The sequence below is a fragment of the Ambystoma mexicanum genome, chromosome 8 (assembly GCF_040938575.1).
Source record: "Ambystoma mexicanum isolate Mex_15411 chromosome 8, UKY_AmexF1_1, whole genome shotgun sequence".
NCBI lineage: Eukaryota > Metazoa > Chordata > Amphibia > Caudata > Ambystomatidae > Ambystoma > Ambystoma mexicanum.
The window spans coordinates 1,445,874,794-1,445,901,192 of record NC_090929.1 but is presented as its reverse complement, the minus strand read 5'-3'; the positions used below and the strand labels follow the sequence as shown (position 1 = coordinate 1,445,901,192).

The 26,399-nt window shown below is 43.8% G+C and overlaps 1 protein-coding gene across 11 annotated transcripts in view; it reads right to left on the bottom strand.

Annotated features, from left to right (window-relative positions):
* The window catches only part of LDB1 (LIM domain binding 1), a 590,338-nt gene that overhangs the window by 190,345 nt on the left and 373,594 nt on the right, over nt 1-26,399 (bottom strand). Inside the window, exon 1 of one of the 11 annotated variants that reach the window (XM_069611609.1) lies at nt 14,718-14,737. The exons of the other annotated variants lie outside the window; for them this stretch is intronic. The gene's annotated coding sequence lies outside the window, so the exon portion shown is untranslated. Of the gene's footprint in view, nt 1-14,717; nt 14,738-26,399 lie in introns of those variants that run through there. 11 annotated transcript variants of the gene reach the window in all.

Below are 26,399 nucleotides of genomic sequence, written 5' to 3'. Positions count from 1 at the left end.
GTCCTTTCAGCTGCCACACCCTTTCTCTTTCCTCAAAACCCAGCTTATGCTTTCTCCCATGGCAAGAATCCCAGTCTGCCTCGGCAGCAACTTGAGCTGCCAGCCCAAATTGGTGCCAACCGTAAGCAGTTTTCCAAGTCATGCCCACCGCCCCCATGCTAAATCGATCGTACGCTCCATGTCCCAGCATTTAGCAGCACTGCAAATGCAAATTTGGGATTGTCCAAAAGTCTTATAATCGCCCAAATATCATCTGGTTAAGGGTCTAAATAGTACACAATGCCATTGCCAGACTGGCGAGTATAGTAAAGACCAAACAGACTTACTCTGCTCTAGCCTGGCAGCAGTGGCTGCCCCTCAAAGGATGAACCAAGTTAAACATTCTGTGTGCACCAACAATAAATGGTACCTTCCAATGAAGACATTCGTTTGGCAAATCACTACCTGGTGGTCACTCCCAAATCTCAAAATAGGTCAGGAGATGCGATCTGCACTTTGCTATACATGCCTCAACATTTGGAATGAGCAACCCGTGCAGATCAAAACCAGCTTTCAAATCGCCTAACACAAAAAACAGATTTACCCAAAACACGCCCCTCTCACTGAATGCTCCCTCAAAGGTCTGGCTCGTGGACATAAGGGCTTAGCAGTCCCCAGCAATAGGTGCGAACTGCTCCCCGCTTTCTTGACTCTCTTCCATTACTACCCAAGTGTCTCAGTCATACCAGGCTTGTGCGTCTCTGTCAGAGATTAGGTTCACTCTCTTCAGAGCTGGCCCCCGCTACATTGGGTAGCGTTGATCACCTTTACAATGCCCGTCAGCGATTCCACCCATGCCAGTTTTTTTCTGTGGTGGTACTCCGGAGCGAACAAGAAACCCTGAAAAGGCACACAGTGGTGCGACCCAGGAGTCATAGAAACAGAAAGCCCTCTTCCTTGCTTTCTATGGAAAATAAAGAAGCTTGCAGGATGGGGGGTGGGATTACCAGAAACAGTATAGCAATAAAACCATGCAAAATGGCTGTGCATGCCAGCAGAAGGGCGAGAAACAAAGTAACCTGGAACACAAAACACCATTGTTTCACTAGTGCTCATTGCTATTATTGTATGTGCTCAGTTTGCTTACTTTGGCAAGACCGGTCTGACTTGTCATAATAAAATGTTTGCGCTATACAATGGGTGTGTGTGGGTGGGTGGGTGGGTGGTTGTGGGGCGTACGTGGTGCTAGCAGTTCACAGAGCTACAGCCAGTTTTATTGCTTTTACTCTCCACGGTTATTACCACACAACCTCTGGAGGGGGAGAATCGCAGCTCTCGCTGGTTACCATGGCCGGATGTCATAGCATGGACATCCTCCAAACAGAGCAGGGCTCTCCGAGTGGGCCAGGCAGGAACACGATGATACAAGACGACAGGGACAGAGTGCCAACACAGTGCATTGCTGAAGTGTACAATACAGAAGTAAGCACTGAAAATGGGGTGGGGTTGTTTCTCCAAGTTCTTCGCGAGGCCAGCAGCGATCTTTTAGCTTATGCAAAAGCCAAGCATGCAGAAACCTGGACCTAAAGTTATCCCTCATTGTAAAACAAATTAAGGAGCCAGTAGAGTTAGTTACCCATGAAAAGTTGCTAGAACGAGGCAATTGAGAGAGGTTTCAGAAGTGGGGAAGTGGATTAAGGGTGGTTTAATGGCCATCTGGGCAGCATTAAAACTACCCAAAACAAGAAGCGGAAAAACGGTAGCATTTTGATTCACTAATGGAAGGGGGCGAGCGCAGGGTAAAGCCTCAAAAACACCACACACGGCAATCTCCGAGGCCAAAACAAGCTGCTTTGTAATTATGATTGTAATTTAATTTAAAATGACACAGCTCTCCTAGAAATACAGCTAAAATGATGCGATTTCCACTTAAAACCAAGGCTTGCAACTTTGCCTGCCGGTTTACATATCGCTTTGTGAAATTATCAAAATCGTTCACCCACATTCAATAACAGCATTGCAGTATAAACACCTTGCTGATCTGGGAGCACATTACAGTCACCGTGGAACGTGCTAATAAACCGTTCTGAATGTTGCATTTGTTCGATACTGTTGAAGTCAAGGCAACGTGTTGCATTCCCTCAGAAAGCCTTCAAAACATGGGTTTACATTTATCTCATGAAAATGTCTTTTGCAGACTTATAAATGTACCACATATAACTGATTAAACTATAGGTGCCTTTTAAACCATGTACATTACAAAGTCACATTGTAAAATGTATGCAACCAACGTTCTTTCAAATAACCACCTAAATGATGTTCCTACCCCATTACAAATGATAGCTACGAATGCACATATTTCCAGAACCTGGTAAAGTGAGGTTTTAATTTGTATATCTAGTCCTTCGCTAGGAAAAATGACTTGTGTTTTCATTATCGACAGACGACAATTTTAGTCTAACCTCCACATTGGGAAACAGCATAAAGTGGCTGTAGATGATATAATCCATCAGGGTTATTACTTTAAGTACTTTGTATTGGGAGTGGGGGTGGCCTATGGAAATAAATGAATTAAGTCTACCACATAGGCGATAACCTTCTGCAAGGCGGAATGCAGTGGCTCCCTCTGATTCTCAGTGGTTTGATTCTGAATGCTGTAGAGCTACGTTTGCTTTATGGGCAAACACAAGAGCCAAATATATTACTGCGGTGGGCAGGTTTATGGCTAAGAGGGTATTTACAAATCGTCTGAAGCAAAAGAGGAAATTATTCTATGAATCACAATGGGAAAAACCCGAAGCCACTATACACGATGAAGACACAAAGGGATTTTGGAATTTGGGTGTCATGTGGCTTTCGCGAGGGTGAACCCGACTCAGTCTGTCCCATATCAGCTGACGAGTGGTCTGACCATTTTAGGTCTATTATGTATGGCGAGAGTGCAAAACCTCTCTTATTTCCGAAGGCCGAGATGGATCTTACTTTTTCGCTAGAGAAGATGGAGAAGGCTATTGGGGGCATTCAAGTGGGCAAAGCACCAGGTCCTGACAATATAATAGCTGAAATATACAGGTGGTTCCCGGATTGGTGGTCACCAGTCTTGCTTAAATTATTTAATGCAATCGCCACCTCTGGGGCGTTTTGTACATGTGGTAGTGGTTCTGATGAAGATTTAATTCATTTTTTTATTTTCTGCCCAAAATTGCACTACTTGACACTTAAGGCTGAAAAACCGTTTTAAGGCTCAAAATATCAGGTATGTTGCAGAGGCTATGGATTTTGTTCTGTCATGAATAGATGTGCATTTTACGAACAACCTATGTAAATGTTGTTGAAGCTTTTAAATGTTTGGCAAGAACATTTTAATTGTGTTTTTATAAATATGTTGATTTTATGTGAAATTATATTTATTGTTAATTGTTATTGTTATTTTGCATTTGTATAGCGCCTTATATACCATTGGTATGGTCTGAAGGCGCTGGTAGGTTGAACGCCCTTGGGAACCGAAGTTCGGGTCAGTGGAAGGATTTAGAGAGAGTCCAAAGGTGCGTGTGCGCACCGGTATGTGTGCAGCTGGTGCGGAATTCATGTGGTAGCTGCTTCTTAGCGGTAGGTGTGGTGGTTGAGAGATCAGGGATATGTGTTCGGTCTGGCTGGAGTTAATGGTGAAATACTGATTAAAATACTTATTACTTATGCAAACAATTAGTGGAACACCCACACCACCTTTGAAGAGTATCACGTCACTTAGTTTTAAATTGGTTTTAGCTGAAAACAAGACAGTGGGACTCAGCCGTGAACCGTATGTCTAGTCTCCTCTAGTGCTGGTAGGCTGCAGGGCTTGTGCCCACCTGTTGGGTAAGGATTGGTATCTGAAGGGCTCTGTGTCAGCTGGGCTATAGAACAGCAGCGTGTTGGGAGCTCAAAGGTACTTTTCCTATTGTTGAGCTCTGTATCCTGGGTAGATGAGGGCAGGGGCAAAAAGGAGCTGGCAAGACTGGAGTTTTTCCCTTTATTGCAGCTGCTTTGCTAAAGCTGCTTCTGCCTTTCACACAGACCAGGAAGTCAGGAATTGCAAAAATGGCTGCTAGGTACACAGTGGCCCAAGAGCCACAGTGCCAGCAATTAGAATATGTAGTCTACTGAATACAATTATATATGCTTGAAGGGCCTTGCCGTGGCGTTGCAGCCAACAGATCTCAAGTCTGTGCCAAATTAACTATATTGCATAGTTGAATTAGCAGAGACTGAAGATTCATATATACATAAAGAGAGAGGGACAGAAACCGGGATAAAAACAGAGAAAGGATCTAAAAAGTGGGGCAATTGTAGGCAGTGCTAGACAGGTATTGTGTTTGCATCACAGGTAGTGGCCAATACACGTTTTATCCATGAAATATGGAGTGAAAATGACATGTTGTGATCCTTGTGTTTATATAAACACGGAGGTGATAAGGAGGCTGGCCAACCCTGTCGGTAACAGCCTGCTGCCCAAGTTAAGGGCCTTAGCGATGGGGCACATCGCCATTAGCACCCTTTTAGTGTGTCTCCCAGTGTGTGTCTCCCAGTGTGTGTCTCTGTGTCTCTCTCTCTCTCTGTCTCTCTCTCTGTCTCTCTCGTCCCCATTTCATGCCTCCTGATAAAATTATTGAAATCCAAAAATAAGTAATTTGGTAGATGAAATTGCTAGAACTGGTTATATGTACAGACTAAGTCCCCCTCCCCCTAAAAAAAAAGAAATTTAAAAAACGAACAAATCCAAACAGAGCAGTGGTGCCGCCCCACAAGTGCTTGTAAATATATTCTTACACATACAGAAAAAGTCACGGGAGAAGAAAACAAAACTCAGAATATTAGATAACTGCCTACACAAACTACAATGTTTTCCAGCCCAAGTCAGCGGAAGCTTACAATCAGCTTTGTAATCTTTTCTGTTAAGCAGGTGTGCACCGTCCAGTTAAGTAGCAGGGCTTTGTTTTTGCATTGCAGGAGGCGTGGAAGCCTATTCGTAGCTTGTCCCGTCAAATCAAATGCAATGCAAGGTCTTCTACATGCATACTCCATGTCATACATATGCTGAATGTATGATGGGCCCCTCGCGACATGCGGGTTAACCGTTGAGGACATCCATGTGTCGGTGCAACAGCTCAATGGTTTAAGGCATCCGGGGGTCACACAATGGAATCTTAGCTGGAGCTACAGCAGTTAAGCACCATCTATCTTTATTGCCACACTTAGAATTTTTGATCCCAACTGCACCTCACAATGCTTGCCCATAATTGCTACCTGCCACAGTTGATTTCTAGTGCACGCAAAAGGTAGTGCCATCAGCAATGCAGGACAATGGCTGTAGCTTTATAGTTGTGAAGGCAGGCTCTCTCAACCATTCGCAGAAAATAAGAGGGAGGGAAGGCAAGATAAGTGACTTCTTAACGGTGAAAATTACCCAAGTCCATCTGATCAGATTTCTGATACAATTTCTATCCAAAATAGAGTTGTGATCTCGTTGACTGAAGTAGTTTAAGTTTGGGAATCCTTCCATGACAATTCAAACTAGAACGTAGAAGCCTGTCATTTTGTGTTTCTCGTTTTTATTTTCTCATGCTTTTTTCACTGAGGTGCCGATAAAGCTGCAACAGGCTGGCTGCAAAGCTGGGCAGTTCAGTGTAGGACACATGTTTGCAACCATCCATTCTCAACTCTGACAAATGATCAACAGAACACACAACACACGAGGCAAAGTAAAGTTCATCGCCTTTATTTTCACACAAGAGTTTAAAGAACACCTACAGGGCATAGGAGTTTAAATTAAAACTCAAAAAGTCAACTATTATTCAAAATTGTGTACAGGCCTACAAAATGGAACACCTGTCTTTAATGGGGTTCCCTATTCAAACACGCAGTCTTGGGAAAAAGTGCACAACTTGCCTCTGGTCTCAAAACCTAGTCTCTGGATCATAGCACCCAGCTGACGTCTTGAGTTCCCTTTTCACATCCTGCCAGCTCCTTGCAACAAGTATTTCCTCTCCCCTTGCTGTAGGGAATTGCCTCTGTACACACTCCTACAAGCAAGTATTGCTTCCCTTGTCTTAGGGTTGTCATTAGATTGTGATATTCTCTCCCAGCAGCCATAGGTCGCCCTCCTTGGCCAAAGCCTTGAGCCTTCAATAAGCTTTGGGGTTTGCATCCTTGCTATCTTGCGTTTGCCAGGGAATGAGATGTAGCCTACTGCCGGCATGAAACAAGTTCTCCTTTGGTTGTGGTCTCAGCGAACATGTCAAGATAGCCTTCAGCAAGCTCTCCTCTATCAGATTTCTGACATGGTCAGAGTTCAGCAAGTTCGCAACTCTCCATAGTCTTCTGGCTCCTTCCCTATTCCTCTTGCTCCCAGGTCAGTAGATTGGAAAGTGTCACTACCTCCTGTTGCCCAGAGTATTTTAGTTCCCCAGATTGCTGGGATTATTCCCCAAGATGCCCAATTGGTGCCCTTCCTGCCCCGCTCGTGAAAGGGCCTGATCCATTTCTCTGTGGATTCCTCTGAGGTTTCAAAGGGTTATGCATACGAGAACCAAACCTGCCTTCTGAAAGGGAAGTGGATTTCACTGGGAGGCTTTCCCGACATCAGGGATTGTAGGTTCTGGAGATTAAGGAAGAGTCGACCTACAGGGGATGTCTGGGACAAGGGGGGCCCTTTACCTCTCCTCCTTTCCTGCTTAGGAATGTGGATGAAAGGGCCCACGGTACAGATCCCTGATCGTCAGTCATGAGGGCTTGGGAATAGAGGCAGGAGGCTGATGGGACCCCTGTACACAATCGCGGAGTAGCTGTTCACCAAGCTGTTGGGCATCCTGCGGTCCTCGGAGTCCCTCACAAGTGGCCCATACAACGAGACAGTCACACAGCACTGACTCGTACTCACAAGCCTGAGAGTTGCACTAGTAGTAGAGCCTGGCGCACATCACAGCCCTGCCACTCTGCATCACTAGGTATTGGGCACAGACCCAATAAGTCATTGTGTTTCAGCTCCCTGAAGTCCCATGGCTGGAGGGACGGAACTTAATGATTTGGGCAGACGTTGAACTCTCAACCCATGTATGAGCACTGGAGCAGATTGTAGAGGCATAGCCTAAAATGACTTTTGAAATTCACGTTTTACTTTTGTACCTTTAATAAAAGGAGTAGAAATGCATAAAGCAAAAAGAATGCCGCACCCCAGGCTTCAGCCTTGCCCCCCTGTGTGGTCACAGCAGATGCAAAGGAATGGGTGAAAAACAAATGTGAGTCATAAGCATATCCTTCTGGGAATCAGGTATGTACCAGCAGTTCATGCAAGCAAACCTCATGCGCCCACCACCTTTTAGGTGTATTTGCATTTGGCACCCAGCACAAACCACTGCAATGCGGGTACATGCAATTCTTTGCGTTTTAGGCCAAATGCCAATTTGGCCTTTTCAGAAATGAAAATCCGTTTTGCAAAGACACATTTACATGCACAAGCGTAACTCCATTGATCTAGTAATAAATTAAGCATCCCTCTTGAAAACGTAATGGAGTCATTTGCCTTGAACTGGGCAAGCGCGTTGGCAAAAGAGTAGCATGTCTAACATTTCACCTTACAAAGGCAAAAGCGAATATGAAATATAAGATGGAGGTGGAATCATTGTTCAAAAATCATGTGGCAGAAAAATGTATGCGGCATCCCATGTTATGCAAACTAAAGTTCTACTTGCACCCCAGTCACATGGGATAAGGCATGCAATTCTGCCTTTCGTTGTTCGAAGCTTGACACTTGAAGAGGTATCTTACCCTAGGACTGTACAATTCCCCCCCTTATCAGGGAAGGCCATGTCTCTTACGCCTAGAGACAGTGTTATTCTAAAAACAATTATTTATGGCATTAATCGATTTTTGGGAATTATTAATCTGTGTCAAATCTCCCATGAGCACGGTTGCGCTCAATCAACGAAAGATACTTCCCATTTGTTGGCAATACTTTTTTTATCTGTTTAACAAGCTCGCTATGACGTTATGAACCTGCTGTAAAATAAGAGCGCCAAGCCTGACTTAAGCATATACCGTCTTGTGTGCTCGATAGGTGAAATATGGCCCAATCGTAATGTTTGAAAAAATAAGTGATATAAGGCTCCGCTGGTAGTGGCTCGGAGTGCTAATTCCCAGATAGTTTGAGCTTGACACAGGTTTAACAGGAAACAGTGGCAAACAGTTTACTGATAGAGGAACTTGCGATGGTGGCTCTGCTTGTTAATTCACAGATGGGCAAATTTGTCACAGGTTAACAAGAGCCGGTCCAATCACATAGGCTGTCAGAGGAGCTATTGCGCTCTGCGATTGTGAGGAGTTTGCGAATAGTTTTGTATGATAGCAGTTGGCATCTCCTGGAGTGATAGTGACGTGCTTGCTTAGATGTGACTTCTCCATCACTGTCTTACATAAGGTCAAAACTTTCAGGATTTATTTACAATCTTCACTGATTAGAAGCTCAAACTCATTACTTAAAGCGAAATTGCCAAAGACTTCTCTGCCGCATCAGACCACTTCTTAACACTAAAAACAGTCCCACGATCGCGAGAGCCACCATTTTATGCAGATTAGATTACGGCAACGATTTAATGCTAAGCGCCAGTAGCAGCTGTCTGAAACAATGCCAGATTTTTCAAAATAATGCAGTTCGTTCCATTGCAGGTAAATCCAAACGGGAGCATATTACTAAAGACAGAAAGGACCTTCACTGGCTGGCACTGAAGGAACGTATTACTTTTAAATCACCGACTCTGGTCCACCGTTGCCTCTAAGGCACAGCTCCAACTTATTTAAAAAAAGAATTCAGCTGGTATGAGCCAAACCGCAGATTGCGATCCACAAAACAAGGATTACTCAATTCCAATGCTCCTGGCAAATCCACAGGCTTAGGTCGAGCCTAGCAATCTCTCACTGGAATAAATTGCCTGGAAATATTAGATTGGAACGCAACATCCAATCTTTCAGGAAGAAGTTGAAGACCAACTCTTTAAATAACCACGTAGCCTTCACTCCTGCATTGGGCTATACTCTTTCTGCTCTTCTCTCATTTTCTCTTCTCCTTTTCCTGTGTAGTCCTGTTGATCTCATTGTCCTTGTGTCTTTGTCGCGCCCTGATGCTCGTGAACTTCGGCGCGTTATAAATAAATAAGAGGAAGATAATGATTAGGCTCAATTATGGCAGAGAACATGGGTGCTGTTGGGCTCTAGTTTGGAGTATGGGTAGTCGTTTCCAGGTTGATATACACAGACAGACATCTCCTGGTCTTCGAGCGTGGTGCTTGTCTGGGCGGGGTGGCAGTGAGCTTGCATGGTCATGCCTTATGATTATAGAGATGTCAAGTCTTAGGGTTGGAGTCACGGGAATTGGGATTGGAGTGCTGGGGGGCATGGCCAACTTGTTGGCACAAGGGAGGCTGCTAGGCCATTGTGGTCGAGCCGGCAGTTACCTAGCCCAGAGCTTGCTGATCTCTTGTGCCGGCTTCTGTGTTCCTACTTTTCTGTGATGGTGCCTTCCTAGCCGGCTTCCATGGCCCGACTGTTCTTTCTTTGAGAGAGTGCCGTTCAAACCAAATTCGCCATTGGTGGAGGTTTTAGCAGGCGGTCCCAATGAAGGCACAGAGTAGTCACAAGAGGTGGTCCCTTTAGGGGAGTAATGTCCTCCAGAGGTCTTCCCCAGGATACAGCAATGGAAAGTAGGGAGGAGGCGATGTGGCTAAAGCAGGGGTCTGCAACCTTTGTCTTTCCACATGTTTTGTAGTACAACTGCCATCCACCCCATCCAGAAAAGTCAATGGTGCTAGATCATGGGAGTCGCAGTGCAACATCTGGAGAGTGAACAGTTGCAAATCCCTGCACCATTGGTCTCTATGCCACCCATAGGTTCCCCACGCTTCATGGTCCACTTATTTGTTGTCTCTACTAGGAGGAAGTGATGTAAGAATCCTCAGAACCCCACAAGTATAAAAAAGAAATTGTTGAGTTGCAAAAAAAGATGTGTCAGGCGTACATACTCTTTTTGGGACAGTAATAATAACGTCCTGCTTTGTGACCAATCATATTGCCACCTCCCTCTTTTGTTCAAGTGTATTTGCAGAAATGAAGCATGACTTGGTGAGTTGTGCATACCTGTATGCTCCGCTGTACCTGGAATATCACTGCCTGGACCAGATACTTAAGCTAACTGCTTTCACTTTCTGGGGACCTCTCAAAGGAGGCAGACCATAGAGGGGCCATTCTGAACCAAGAATGAGGCAGGAACCCGAAAATCCATATTACACACTGTGGCACTCCAAATACCGTCTACTAAGGGTTTTCCAGAGCCTTGCTAAAATGAAATGCTGCCGAACGGATGTGAGCAAGCAGTTGTGGCTTAACCTCCTCAGGTCTGAATTTTGTATGGTTTTTCGCCTTTTGTAATAGCATAGCAGGCTGTAAGGCGATGGTGTGGTGGGTAGCTCAGAGAAAAGCAAGGATTGATGCAAGTATTCCTCCATAACTATTAAGTGTTTGTCAATAGTCTGCACAAAGGACTGTGAACGTCCTGTAACATTACGGGAAGCACTCAAATTACGACCTCAAAAATGTAAAAAGAAGCACAAGTTCGCTGGGATTCAAACCCATGACCCATGACACAGCGCTAACCCACCAACTCCTATATATAGGCAAAGTATTCTTGTACCTTGCAGTAATTAGCACAATGGAGAGACGACTGGAGCGAGAGGTGGACTGTGAACCAAAAGAGGCCCTGGAAATAATGCTCGAAGTGGCCCCATATCACACATTTTCAGCAACCCCAAACCTTTTACCATGAGAACATTTCGAAATAAAATAGATTACCACAAAAAAGAGGCCCAGGATGCAGAGGCCCACCGGGAAATCTCTAGAGTTCCCTATAGGCCAGTCCACCCCTGATTGGACCCCACCTTACAAGATGGTGTCCCTCCAGATCAGCGAACCTACCTGAACTTCAGTGCAGAGGCACCAGCTCTGGGTCTGCTGTAGTTTCTAAGCCCAGTACAGGAAATTACCAATGAATCTGGTGATCACCAGTACACAGTGTGTCGCGACTCGGTGTAGCGGTTCACAGTGTGTCAGATTTCTCCCCAATGTGGAAGTGCTTCCAGGATTGCATGCTGGGTGTTAAAGGCGTGTTCTTAAGCATTATTCAAGTCTGACAGTGAGTTGTGAACGTTGCTTTCTTTGTTTACATTCATACTTGTATTTAATAACTGTTCGATTAAATCAAGAAAGCGCTGCCCGTTTCTGCAAAATGACAACCGAATCATGCCTCCCTCTTCCGCGTGGATATCTGAAGTCACCCATTCAGCTTTTTAAGCTTTCTAGAATGTTTAGTCCCTTTGCTCAATTCGTTAGCTGTACTCTGCCAAAATAAAAGTCGTGTCAATGTTTGCCTGTTGACATTAGAATGACGCAGCTCTCGTAACGTTTCTGAAATTGCCTTGGGTAGTATGACTGAGACACAGACGCCAGCGTGGAGTGCATTGTCAAAGTATGGCCTGCTCATCGCCCCTCCCCCACCTCATTCAATCGACTCACTACAGGTAAAATACGTACAACTTATTTATGAACCAGGGAGGGACTTGACAAAGGTCTTACAGATGCATTGTGGACCCTGCTCTTCTTTCGTTTGCCTCTCTTAATCTGTAGATGAATTTCAGACTTTTGTAAAGCACACCAGTCCTGCTCGTGGTTGCTGGAGTGGGTTCCAGGCTAGCAACCTAGACAGAGGAAATTGCAATGTCAGAGGGCCCACTTGGTCGCCGTTAGCCACGGCAAACCTTTTTGAGACATCCAGCTTGTGTAGAGTGGGGCACTGTGCCAGTAGGAGGCAGGTAGCAAAGAAGCCACTACGGTCCGATATCTTAATGTACGGGTCCGGAAGACTTGTCGCAGACTCTCTACAGCCCGACGTCTTCACATGAAGGCCTTTAGCGCCTTCTAGAATCATATCGATGGTTCAGTTGAGACTTCTGTACTGGTCCAGGCTGCGCAACAGCATTGATCCCTGCGTGCTAAGTGGCCTTCCTCCATATTGCTTCCTTTTAAATGTACTTGGGCTGATCAGTGTAAATGAGCTCAGAAGAAGTGCAGAGGGGCCAGTGCTCCAGATAAAATTTTGAAGTGGGAGCATTTTTCTCCCTATTTTTTTTAAAGTTCTGAGTAAAAAAGTATGCTGCATTCAGGGAAACGCTGGTAGCTTTAAAAACATTTCAGTTCAGTCAGAACCTACATCTATTCCATAAGAAAATCCCTAGCAATCAGGCTGGCAGCATAGATGTAGCCACCATTCAGGTTTTAGAAAAAGTACTCTGCATCCGCTAAAATGACACTCCTGGGACTGCTCAATTGCTTAGTCTTCTACACAGTAGACTCTTGAACATATTACATGGGCATCAGAGAGAAAGTGCTCCATCCTTTTCATCCTACCTGCACATGTTTTCAGCTGGATAACTCCATCCCCTCCTCGTTGTACCAACCATCACTCCTGTGAAAATTCAACCTTTCTACCAAATGCCAGCTTTGGTTCCACCACACTATCGCAGGCCCAATCTCACCTGGCCAGAGGAGACACCCTGCTCACTGGTGTACACACCACTACACACAGCCCCTCATTAAGGGTCACTGCAAATAAGACTATACATGCTGAGAAACCCCTACAAGGTTATGTCACCTTTGCAGCCAGTTGCATCATACACAGAGCTATCACCACACACCCTCCCTCCTACCTGGCAGCCAGAGTCAACATCTCTGGCAGTCAGCACTTCACCAGTATGATAGACTTGGCTAGGACTGCAGAAATACAAAAAGGAACGAATCCTAAAACAAGTGTTCGCGATGTATATGCCCCAAGCCTGTGAAACCACATACCCATCATCAGACTAGCACCCACACACATGAAAATCAGATAATAAAATCCAGACACTCTTCACACCCCCACCATCAAAGTCATCTCTTCAAAATGAAGCTGAAATTCCACCTGCTAGCAATGGAAGGAGTCCCACTAATGCCCCCAGAGAATATTTTCTAAAACAGAGTACATTTTCTAAAACCTGAATGGTGGCTACATCTATACTGCCAGCCTGATTGCTAGGGATTTTCTCCTTTCCGACCCAACTATCCAACCCACCTCTCCTGCATTTTTCCCTCACGGCTATTCAATGAAATATGTAAATATGAACTGGGAGGATAACTCAGGGACAACGCATTTGTCGTTAAAGCAAGCAGAGCAACACGGGTTCAAATCCCGGACCCGCGCTTAGAGATTGGTCTCTGGTATTAAGCGTGTCATAAAAGATTAATTGTGTAAATATTGGCACCAGGCTCTTAACGTTAGAAATATTGTTACGTTTTCAAGTTCCTGTCCTGGGTACATATTATTTGAGCTTTTATAATCGCACGTAATGCTGAAGAACTATAAGCACGCGACTGGGATTTGAACCTGCGCTGCGTTGTCTTGCTTCCAAGACAAACACGTTGCCCGTTAGCTATCCTCCGAGCTGTGTTCTTACTCTTGCCCCTTAAGAACCGAGTATGCACGTCATTAAAACCAGCAATGCTTCTTTAAAGGCACCTTACCCTAACTATGACTGCCTCGGCTCTCCATCACTTCCCACTGTGCAAGTCATTTCCTTTAAAAGCGACGCCCTGTTCTTCAATAAATACAAACACTGGGGTAGCAGCAAGCAATGACATAGGAAGGGCTTCAAGTATTACTGCCTGGTCTGAAAAGGAACTTCAAAAAGGTAAACCTGCATCTTAAAATGTCATAAAATTACTGCTTTCAAAGTGTGGATTACAAAAGGATGCCTGTATTAAGAGTTCAAATATATGTTACCAGGCAAAAAACAATAATTGTAGACAAGTTTAAAAGATCAGATTTAAAATACTCCACTTCGAAATCTTATTTGGGGTACTTCCAGTAACCACCTAAACATAATATGGCATCTGTGGGAAGACGACACCCATTAGAAATAGCCAGTATCCCATACATGCCAACATGCCCCATTCCATGCAGGTGATGCGAGTCCAGTTGAGGTTTTTTCTTTACATTCTGAGATTTTAGTCTTTGATTTCCCCAGTATAAATCTACGACTACAACTCCCAGAATGCAAATTAAAAAAATAACTGCACAAGCATCTCCCAAAAGGAAAAAGTTAGTGTGTATGATATTGTGCTGCTGTACATGTATTTACGCTCAAAAGATATCTGAAACATGCTCAAGATTCTTGTTTAATTAATTGGGTGAAAGAAGTTACATTTGTAAAGTAGTTTTCTCCATATGAGCAGTCGCTAGCCAAAAATGAAAGGCTGAATCTAGCTCAGTAAACCGTTACTGGGCATGCTTACTAGCTGGGCCTCCCTGCGGGCCGCACTTTGTTCTTTATTATGCACCGTGACGTGTATCTGCTCTGCCACATTACTTCTGTAACGCTGCTCGCTACCGAATTCCAGCGATTAGAACCACTCGCCTGCCCTTTGCTTTGCCAATAGCACAGCACTTCACATGGGGTGCCTTACACTGTAGGCTTTCCTTTTGAGTGGAAGGAGGACTACATATTGTCGGGAGAGAGAGGACAAAGGAAACGAATAAATGAACGCGCAGCGAAGCACACACTGGTCTCTCCAGCTAACAGAAAGGGGGGTCATTAGCTTGGGGGGGGGGGGTTAAGCCGCACCTTATGACTAATGTCACCTGCAAACACGGCCTGTTCCAATTCCCCGGCGTCTCTTCAGCATTTCAGCCGAGCCTCTGCTTCTGCCAGTCTTCCATCCCCCACACTTAGCCAGAGCATTAATCAACTTCATGCCGCTTCCCCCGCCCCCACACCTCCAGCATCCACTCCTGCACCCCGCGTCCTGCAGATGCTCGCCGGCATGACGCTGGCTGCCGCGAGGGGCTCACGGTTTAGAAAGCAACACAGACGCTGCTCATCGTTTACAAAGTGGAGGTAGGCAAGTGCCAGGCTCTGCAGCACAGGAAGTCACCAGCTCCTCTGCTCAGTGTCAGTCCAGTTCAGACACAGTGGTCCGTATTATGGGCTGTGCACCATCTTGATACAATTGTACTACTGGGATGATTTCGGATTATTAAACGTTTACATGTAGGTGGTGTAAATCAAAAGTCATGTTCCAATAATTGTTGAGAAAAAGTTCATTTGCAGTTGCACCAATGCGCCGTGCAAGACAGCATGATGCATTTGTTTGCACAAAGGCTCGTCAGCGGGATAGAACCTGGCACAGGGTTGTAGAGAGGCAGATGTAGATCTATAGTGCCTGCCCCCCTTATCTGCGTCATATTGGAAGACACTGTGTACGAGATCAGGTATCATCCCAATACTGCATCAAAGATATGAGAGACTTTATGCGCTCACACAACCGTATCGAATGTACCCTCGAACTGACGTGGTAGAAGGATGCCTGCAGAAACCATTGAACATAGAAGAGCTATAAGTGAAGTCTGACAGGTGCAACATGATGTCATAAAGAGAAGACACGAGGACGCACTGAAACGACATGCAAATAATTTAAGAATGAAGATGGGACTGAAGTAACAAAGTAAACATATGCAAATACGAAGAAATCATGTACACTAAGATCAGTGAGAAGAGATGCAGTAGATGTACATAGGCAGAAATGCAAAGTAGATGAGATACATAGAAGCTTGCTGCAGTAGAAAATATAGCATGGATAAAGCAGCAATGATGAGAAAATGGGCATTGACTCTATAAATAGTGAGAAGCCTGAAGGAGAGAGACCAAGGCTGGAAAGCGACCTAGCCTGCAGAGCTAACAGGCACTGGAAAACAGCTTCGTACAAAGAACAAAGGGTATTTGTTTGGCTTGGGATCAATAATTCCACAGCAAGAAGCAATTGCAAGGCACAAAAGTAGCCGAGAAGATGAGCCAAATACGCACAACATATTTCTCTTGGATTAAGCAAAGCAGTGAAAATGTGCAAGTGCCATGTATTGAACAATCAAAGATGCAGAAAGCATATGCAGGACAAAGCAACCAAGTCTCCAGAGGCCAAGAGGAGTGACCAGTATAATTGAATCAAATAGCACTAAATAGAAGGGCAGGATGGACTAAATCATGGTCTCCTCACCCACTAGAAAACAAGGCCTCTTCATAAAGCTTGAGACGAAGATAGCAATGTACCGTCACTCCGTTTAAAGTTCAGAGGAAGACAACAGTCAGCAAGGTCAACTACAAAAAAGAAGCCTAGGCTTAGGGGGCCCAACTGATGTGATGGTAGTAAATTGGTCATGTGTGCAGTTGTCCGACACCGTTCCCAGCATCTGGGTATTATTTTGCTTACATGCTGGTAACCAGCCGATGTCCAGTGGTGGGAGAGAATGACAACCAATCATAAGGGCCTATCCAATGATGGACTATACATTGCTGCAGAAGCCAATCCGCTGCTGTTATTCCGTTATTACCCGTATTATACGCAGTAAGAGGTAGTTCAGGGGATGTTGACTTGATAATGGGCAGCCAATAATGTTATGAACACCTAAATAAGCTAGAAGTATACATGTCCTCCTAACCAATCTCTCCACCCAATAGGTTTTTACTGTTTGCCACATAGGATGACATCATAGCAGACGTCCATTGAGGTATAAAGCTTTTGTGTGACCAAAATGTATTCCAGAGTGTGTGAGCTGCAATGTGTTTGTTAACCAGGTTTCCCAACTTTATTGAGCTGATAATAAAGTAGTATTTTGCCGTATTCTTTGAGTCTGTCCGGTTATTTGGGCAGGAGATCATTTATTGCTATTCCCACCTGGCACTTGGAACGCTCCAGGTGCTACTGCACAGCGTCCCGTATGTTTCAGAGGCCCTCTTCTCGATCCAAATCCCAAGAGGTGCACCTATTTTGCAGGGCACCTAGGACAAAAGCACTGACCGTCACTCAGTTTGCTTTAGTTGCCTGAAGTGCAACGTTGTCCTCATTGCAGTTAAAAATGTAAATTTTTTGGCAGTATTAGCTCAGGTAAACAGAAAAACACACCAACATTGTTCATGTTCCCCCGCCGTTGCAAAATAGATGGCACTGATCAGGTTATGTTCCACTTGCAATCAAGCATGGGCGTAACTTTAAGGGGGGGACGGTGGGTGTTTGTCCCCCCCCAACTTTCATGGCACACTATTTTGTCCCCATTCATTTGAATGGGGCACCTTTTCTTCAGAGGTCATGTCCCCCCCAACATTTTCAGCAAAGTTTCTCCACTGCAATCAAGCACCCTGCACTGTCACATAGCTGTTTACAGTAGCTACCGATAAACCTGACTTGGCTATTGGTTTTGTTTAAAGAAAAATCCTGTCTTTACTGACTTACGCATATGTCTATGTACCAATGCAAGTTTGCATTTCTTGCACAGACCCAGCAGCTCGGCCCACCCTTTCAACCAAATGAGATTGACCTTCTACAGGAGCAGAGAGGAACGTGTGTCTGGCCCAAAGGCAGATACAAACTTCAGTTAAAAGGCTCACATGGAATAGTAAGTGAGACGTGGCAATGTTTGTTATGGTGTATATGGACAGACTACAAGTACGAGAATGGTAGGGACTAAAACCGTGTGGGGAACTTGCCAGCGAGTACGATAAGGATACTTATTGATGTGCTGCCATGAATGTTCTTAGTAGACGAAGTGCTTGAAAGTGGTCACAGAGATGAGAGGTAATGATGGTGCCCGTGAATAACGTTCTAGGTATTGGAGAGCATTTTCAGAATATTGAGCACACAAGTGCCTGGAAAACAGAAGGGAGATGTGTAATCAGCTGGAACTAGCAAGGTAAAGTATTGCTGTTGTGGAAATGGGGTGCTTTGAATGATACTGTAATTAGAACATGGTATGTTTTGTGGTTTTTCTTATACAGGGAGTTTCAGAAAATTGCATAGAGCGTGAATACAGCTAGGATCAAGAAACGGTAATGAAAAAGTTAGGTTACAAAGTGCCATGGAGAGGGTTGGGCACTTTGCAGTTTTTGTTAATTGGTGTAGGATACCAGTATGCAATGCATTAATCTAGGCATGCACACGTTGGTTGTGGTGAACACATGGTAATGGTGGAAGGTGAAGGGTCCCAGTTATATAGGAGTAGTTATACATAACAAGGTAAAGGTGCTAGGTGAGGGGTCCAGAAAGTGTATGGGGCTATATATGTGTAACAGTTTGTTCTACGTCTCTTCTTGTTCCTCTTTATAATGCTGGAATCTGATGATACTGTATCGTTGTGGTGGAATTGGTATACAAAATGGATGAAATCTTTTACCTAAGGTAATGTATGAATTTGATTTGTTTTGGTTGTTGCAACTATAATAAATATGTAAACCTGTAAAGGAGCGAAACAAGTTTGTACTGTGGCAGAAACATTGTTTAACCTATATATAGTTGGCAGACTTAGCGACAGCCTTTAACAATGCCAATCACTATCTAGTGAAAGTTGGTTTGCTGAAAATTAAATGGCTTGGGTACGCCGACGACCTGCTCCTGCTTACACCTAAAGGACTACAGAGTCTGTAGATGAACCATCCGTGTATGCGAAATTGAATGGATTAAGAGTTAACATCACAAATAAAAAGATAATGGCTTTCACTGGCAAGGCTAAGCCGAAAAATAGGCCAGTCTGGACATTTAATAACAAACAAATGGAGCAGGTCAAAAACTATACATACTTGGGGATAACAGTCAATGAAAACTTAAATCGGACAACGCATTGGCTTGATACTAAACTCAAGTGCATGAACATTGTGCAGTATATTAGTGCATGTTTCGGGAGGAATGGGGGATGCTCCATTATCACTGTGCTGTTATATACCTATAAGATCATTCCCGCCTTTATGTATGCTGTTGAAGTTTGGGTTTTTGATTCCATGACGGAGTGTGCAACTTTGAAGCTAAGATTTACATTTTCATCTGCATGCCAAAATCTCTCCCAGTTGAATACATCAGACTTGAGTTTAAAAAGTACATGGGCAGTAATGACCAAAAAAACGGTAATGTGGTGCGAAAAAGTGAGACTGCTTTGTAACGACCCAATAATAGTTACTTTGATGCATTTGTAAACTAGACAAACAAGCTAGAAAGGGGACATTGGGGTGCATAATAATGCTACATCAACGGTGGCTGGAGGGTTTCAGTCACGGTATAAAATCCTGCGCTAGGTAAACGCTGGCTTAAAAGGAAAGTAGTAGACTACAGTCTTGAAACTGACCTCATTCAGTTGGCAACCAACCGCAACAGTGGACCCTATGTTCAATATAGAATGCAGTGTACAATTAAGCCTGTCTATATAATAGCCTATCCCAAAAGTGCAATTGTGCGACAATATCTGCTCTTAAAGTTTCATGTTTGTGAGGTTTTAGAGATTAGAGGGGCACGCATGAGGATCACTCGGAGTAGGAGACTCTGTCGTTTGTGTGGTAATAGCAACATGGAAACACTCAACATATTTTAGTGCACTGCAAAAGTCTTGCTAACATGAAGCTTTCTTATGTCGTCATATCGAAATGATAATAATGTGATAGATCTAGTGGATCTGTGGAGCAAATTTATGGATGGGAATGATATCAATGTTATTTATTATATTATTACATTTTACTGGCACTGTAAGAATATTTCTAAGTGATCTATCCAGTGGTATATGTTGAATTTATTTTTATTGTTTTAAAGTACTATTTATTGTGAGGATTCTTTTTATAGAACTAAAGAATCGGATTGTATATTCACTATTTATAGAGGTCTGTCTTCGAATATGTATTGAATTGTGTTCTTTTTTGTTTGTATATACAAAGTCAATTCTTGGCTAAATGTATATGAAAATAAAAAAAAAAATAATAATAAATATGTATTGGTAGTGTAACCATGAGGAAGACCTCATGGGAAGGTTGAAACGCATGTTGGCACACTACCGGCATACTACCATTAAAAAAAGACCAATTGATAACATAAAAGTTAACGCTTAAAAAGGACATTACAAACTTTTAATAAGAATTGTGGTGTACGCGCAAATGGTCACGGATACACACGTTTTTTGTATTTCAGTTAAAAGGCTCCCGACGCCCTAGTCAAACGTGTGTTGAGGGGCACAATGCACCAATGACTAAACCATTCACTTTGCGCTCAACCACTAAACCTACCACGAGACACAGGCCTCTCTCCAATCTCCACTCCCACCAACCCCACAGATGATGACACCAGGACAGTGAAAGCCCTGCATATGTTTCCTGGTTATCCTCTAGTTATTTAACCCTTTTAATTGAAATTATTTCGAGCCAAAAATGTCAACAAATTGTCCAGGTAGCAAGCCACTACCACCTACCTAATACTCGCTCCTCTTGCACAGTGTCATGCTCAATCTCTCACTGGAGTTTCATTCACTGAGGCATTTCTAACCACTCAAGAAACAAAACACAAGCAGGAGATGTGGCCTCCCTCAGGCCACATCAAGGATACACATAGCGTTACCTGTAGTCTAATCAGTCCTACAGCTAAGGGTCTACAGGTCACGCTAACACCCCATAAATGTAAAACTGCTGAAAGAAAAACAAAAGAACACCCCCAACAAATAAACGTAGGACATGGTGTCCCTGCTTTCAAACACACAACTCCATGGATATGTTTGGGCCAGTAGTGCACGTTTTACCATTATTAGTGCCTGATCAGAAGTAAACCGGTGTATGAATAACTATGTGTAAAGGAATAATTATTACAAAAACCATTTCCGTTTTCCAGTTACAACATTTTTACTTGCTTATAAAAATACTCCCATTGGGAATTGGACTTCATACTCCCAACTTTCAAAAATAGGCAGTAGAATACTCCCACTTCGAAATCTTCTCTGGACCATCGAGTCGAATGCTAAAATTGCCATAGGAGGGTCTCCTACAGTCGCACTATCATTGCGCATTCAATGCATTTGATGTCGAAAACTACTTGGTTGCAGCAGGGAACCACCAAAGAGAACTCTGAGCTACAAACGGTCAGAACCGTGTATGCTGTACAAAACGCGACATTTGTAGAGGCGACGAGCGGAGACATACACAGCCCCCAGGTATCATTCTGCAGCTTTAAGAATCTCCAAAGGTGGCACAGATTAGTCGCTTAGTCTTGCACGGAACAGAGGAGCACAGCAGCCTGGATTACCATCAGGCTATAGATAGAGGTGCTGGGGTTGGAATATTCCTGCCAATTTACCAGTTGAATATGGATTATTTTCTTAAACTCTACCACATGCCCCATCACACGAAAATCAATTACCGTTTTCATTCGTTTGTTAAGTTCTTAAGTCACGCAAAAAAATAAAACCTCTGCATTTTCCATTTTTACAAAGGAGTTTAGCGGAATCGCCTTTCCATCTGTATTTAGCTGCAAAATCGTGAAAAAAACAAAATGTAAGGTCTCGGATTGGTTCCCTCGGCTTGTACATAAATGCCTCTCAAGCCAGGTGTCCAAAAATGGGAGGACGTATGCCACCTGAAGCAGTTTACATTTCTGGACACATTTGTCGATTTCGAGGTCCAAATGAGGCCAGTATATTCTAAAGTCAGCGGCAATCCCAGGAGCACCAGTTCAAAGCAGTGGCTTCGCTAGGCGGGGGGCTTCGGGGGGGGGGGGTGGGTAGGGCAGGGCCCCCCCTGTGAAACCCTGTGCCCCCACTTGTGCCCCCCCACCTAAGACGAGCAGTGACCATGTTCTACCCCTACTTTTGTCTGTGCCCCCCTACTTTTGTCTTTGGCCCCCTCTGTGCCCCTCCTAAATTTGATTCCTGGCGACGCCACTGGTTCAAGGCAAACATGGAGTTGGGTCTCATGTGGAAGAAACTGCCTCCATTTGCGCGCATGTTACACAAAACACATCTTTCCATTTGAATAAATGAGTACTATTTTTTGGTTTTATAGGATAAATAATAAAAGATGTAAATTTGGAGATCAAGAAATGACACTTTTTGATCTTAACAAGATCAGAAGACATTTATGTTTTGGTGAACGAGAGCAATTTGTCTGCTAACCTTCCCAATGAGATTATAAATGAACCGTTTTATTCACCACATTGGAGCTTGTTTAGGTCTGCACATAAACCGCGTAACTGCATTCTGCAACCCAGCTGCCTTCCTTAGAAGGGCCGAATATTAATCCCACCAGTTTAAGAGCCATTATTTCAGAGTCTGCCCACATTACAGACTGGCTTGCATGCCACGCTTTCTGGTGTAGGAAAACCTTGGATAACGGGGATAAAATCTTTCCAATACCTGTCTCCCCTAGGGGAGACACATCGATGAGATCAAATGGAGCCAACCAGAGTATTTTACTGGCTTCTTTTTTGAAGCTCAGAGTAAAAGATTTTTCAGAGAGTAAAAAAGTAATTGTCATTTACAAGGGGGAGGGAGGCCCCTTTTAGGCAAATAAAGTAGATATTTTTTAGTCCATTCTTCTTTAAACCGATAATTCATGCAAATGAAAAAGATGGAGGTTTAACTTGGTTCTTCAGTTTCGTCCTATTGCTCCAATTGAAGTATGGAGCTTTGTGGATGGAAGCTGGGGGCATGCATCTGCAAGGCAGTCAATATCTTTTGGGGGTGGGCGGGTAGCTGTACTCCATTCTTCTTGGTTGGGAGTATTGCCAGCTTTTAGGAAGTACAAGTGGCAGGTACACCTTACCTGTTTGGAAAATGTAGCCTTCAGAGAACACACAGAATGGTCTAAATAAATGAGACAGAACGTATCCAAGGAACAGCAGGTGCTTTGAGCTTAACATAAAAATATTCTACATCTTACAGTGGAAGTTTATCGCATTCTCACATTTGAACCTAGCACCACATTATGAGATTCTAATTGTTGCCCTCCAAAATATTCATCAAGTGCAGATCATTGGAAATACTCTATCAACTAGACTTTCCATGCCAGGTGGCCACCAGTCGAACTGTAAAATGAATGCCAAAAATAGACATAATTTACAATTAAGGATAATCATATAGCCAGCAAATAATATCAGAAAAAACGAGTCAATATTATAATTGGTTAGTTCGGACATCTTTATATAGCAGAGACACTGCTCCCCTTTACCAAAGTTAACCTTATCAAACATTCTTCTATAGGCATGTCACTGCAAATAACCAAAGCATAATCTCGATTGCTTCCTGAGGGCCATTCTGTCCCAATGCCAATCCTTACACAGAGGCCAGTCTTTGCTTGAAATCCCCACCCTATGCAATCCCATTCCAGGCCATCCCATTCCAGTCCAATGCCCATCACTGCAGTGGTCTCCCCAGAACTTCTATGGAGAAAGCAACCCCGGCTCTTTTAAAGACAAGCCGAGAACTATGAAAATCAGTTTTGCAAAATGTGGTGACTTCGAAAGGTCAGTGACCTCCAAAAGTGGAAAACACCCTGTCCCCCTAATATCATATACAGAAGACAGCTCACCTGCGGCCCATGCCTACACCACGATAGGGTAAGGAGGTATGTAAAATTCTGGTTCAATTAAATTGTCATTGTGTTTCCAACTAACCTAAAATACTGGAAGATAAACATGCATATAATGACGCTCATAGTCACCTCTGACATGTGTGCCTTTTTAAAGCATCCGCGTTGTGGCCTTGTACTTTACATGGGGCATCACTCCCCTGTGACTTAATATCCCTACAGTGGGGTAGAATATTCTATATATGTGTCAAGAGCAATGCATCAAGTACACACCAGGTTGTTAACATGGTTGATAGTGTAGCTGCAATGCCCTCGCCGAGTGAAAGAATGGTAAATAGCACAGATGACCCCTACACATCTGGCTACCATTGGAGACCTGGGACAACACCTGTGAAGTTAGAAATCTTCTGGATGCAAAGCCTTAATAACATTCAAAGGTATGCAATTATACTTTCAGTCACTTTCAAAAAGAAAAAGGAAGAAGAAAGTGCATAATAAAATCTCCCAGTGCCTAGAGCACTGCTTCATACGCTCCGATAATGTAATACAGAGAGCGAGGTCTTGGGAGACTAAAGCAAGGCATCTCCATGGCAAAAAGTGTTCCTTAACAACAAAATGCATCTCCTCAGACATGCCTCTGAAATGCTGCATTAAATAGGGGAAAAGGATGCTTTTGACAAATAAGAACGAAAATTATTTTCAGCGAAGAAAAAAAGGCACTTCAAATTCAGGAGCCCGAGCTGCATCCATTGAACTTCTCTCAATGAAGTTTCTGAGGCCTCACTGGATCCAGAGTGTCCAGCTACTTGGACTCGGTTCTCGGGTGCCGGCCTGAATTGCTGAGCGCTCTGCTCTGCCTTGCGGATAGTGTAGATGTGCCTCAATTGCCCCAAGTAACTTGCACAGAATCACCCTATGTTGTGCAACCCAGCTTCAGGGTTCAAAATAAATCCCAAGTTATTTAGCTCTTGCTTGTGGCCTTTGAGGACAGCCAGCCAGCCAATCAGGTCTGGTTGCATTAAGGCATTCCTAGAGACAAAGAACAGGGGAGTTTTGGGAACCTCCCTCACATCCTGCCTTTCCAGACACACGGGAGCCAGAGGCGGGCAACAAGGCTGAAGCCCGCCAAAAGCAAAAAATTAACAAAGGGCTCAACTCGACTTCAATGCACAGAGTAAAACCCAAGAAAGCCCTCACAAAGAGCAAATGGCGAAAAAAGAAGACTGGGGCCATTTTGACGAAATGGTCACCCATGGGTGCTATACTGCAGCTGAAGATTAAGCCTGCGGTAGGAAAGCAAAATGGTAGAACAATTACACCACTGCCACAAGCCATTTAAAATAGGGTAACATAAAAAAAAGTGTTACATGAGAATGTCGGATAAGGGGCTACTAGGTAACCCCCCAGCACTCCACATAAGATGGTGTGTGCTGGACCCACAACGAGAAAAGGAAAGTAAAGTCAATTTCACTTTTCTTGTGAAAACTACTGTTCCCAAGAATGGTAAAGGTATTTTAACCTTATGAGAAATCTAAAGGATTTCTCAGTGACACTGCACTGAAGGTGCTGTGGGTCACCAAACAAAAGGTAGATGCCTATGTAGTTGGTCAGACTCCAAAAACAGAGGAAACATATAATCCAAATCAGGTCAAAATACATGAGAGTGAGAAAAGGGTCTAACTCACTCCAGGGTTAAAATATAAAAGGCCCAAGTCCAGCAAAAGAGCTGGGGGTCTCTAAGGTGGGAGGAATTAAGCACTGAAATAAACAAACATTCTCCCTAACAACTCCCACTAACTGCTAAGGTACTAATGGACCCAAAAAAGACTAGCTACAATGTGTAAAACAACAATTAAAAATGCTGGGCCTTAAAACAGCTTAAGGAAACCCACAGCCAGCCCTAAAGAGCAGGAGAGTATCGGCCGCTTTTACTCGCTAAAATAGGCAAATACTCCAAAGAAATAAAAATAGGAGTACAAATACTCCCAAGAAAAAAAATGGGAAATGGCCATATATGACCTTGTGCCCCTGCTTTCACTCACACAGGTTCATGGATAAGTTTGGTCCAGTAGTGCACCTAGTACCACAGGAAGGAATTGCTATTATTACTGCCCGATTGGAAGAAGTAAACATGCATCTTTTATTGTGTATGACTACCTAGGTACAAAGAAATAATTATTGCAAACATTTCCTTTTCCCAGCTTAAACATTTTTACTCGCTTATAAAATACTTCCATTGTTAATTGGAATTACATTTCTGCTCCCTAAACAATACTTTTACTCCTAACTTAAACAAAAACAAGGCAGCAAAATACTCCCACTTCAAAATGCACAGCCCGCAGCGGTGCAGGCAAACACCACACAAGATCTGCATAGGCCACCAATAGCCTAGTCCCCATTTCTGCACCACTGGAGCCAGCATTGGGCAGTTGTGAACTTCTGCGAGCATCCCTCATGCATTGATACTGCATAACCTCATTTCAAATGGGGACAAAACACAGGCTGACCCTTGAGTGGATTAAGCCCATCATGCCACACAGAATGAACTAAAAAAGAAAAGTCCATCTTAAATGTGTGGCGACCTAATAGGCTGAGCCCTGTCCCCCGCCTTGTTTACAACATTAGTTCAGGTGCAAGCCAGGGCAATCGCAGGACATGGGCTAGACTTACAAAATAATACGGATGATTAAGTTATGGACCGGCCTCAACAACGCTCAACTGGGAATGCACATCTGGATCATGATAGTGAGGTAGCTTTCTTTTGAAAGGGCTTGCACTGGCATATGTATTCACCAATCAATCAATTCTGGTGTTACTCAAAGAAGCACTATGCAGCCAAACAACAATACCAGCAGTTGCAAAACACGGCAGCCAGGGATATTTGTGGCCAGAACCCAAGAGAACAAATTTCACCACCAAAATGTGCAGCAC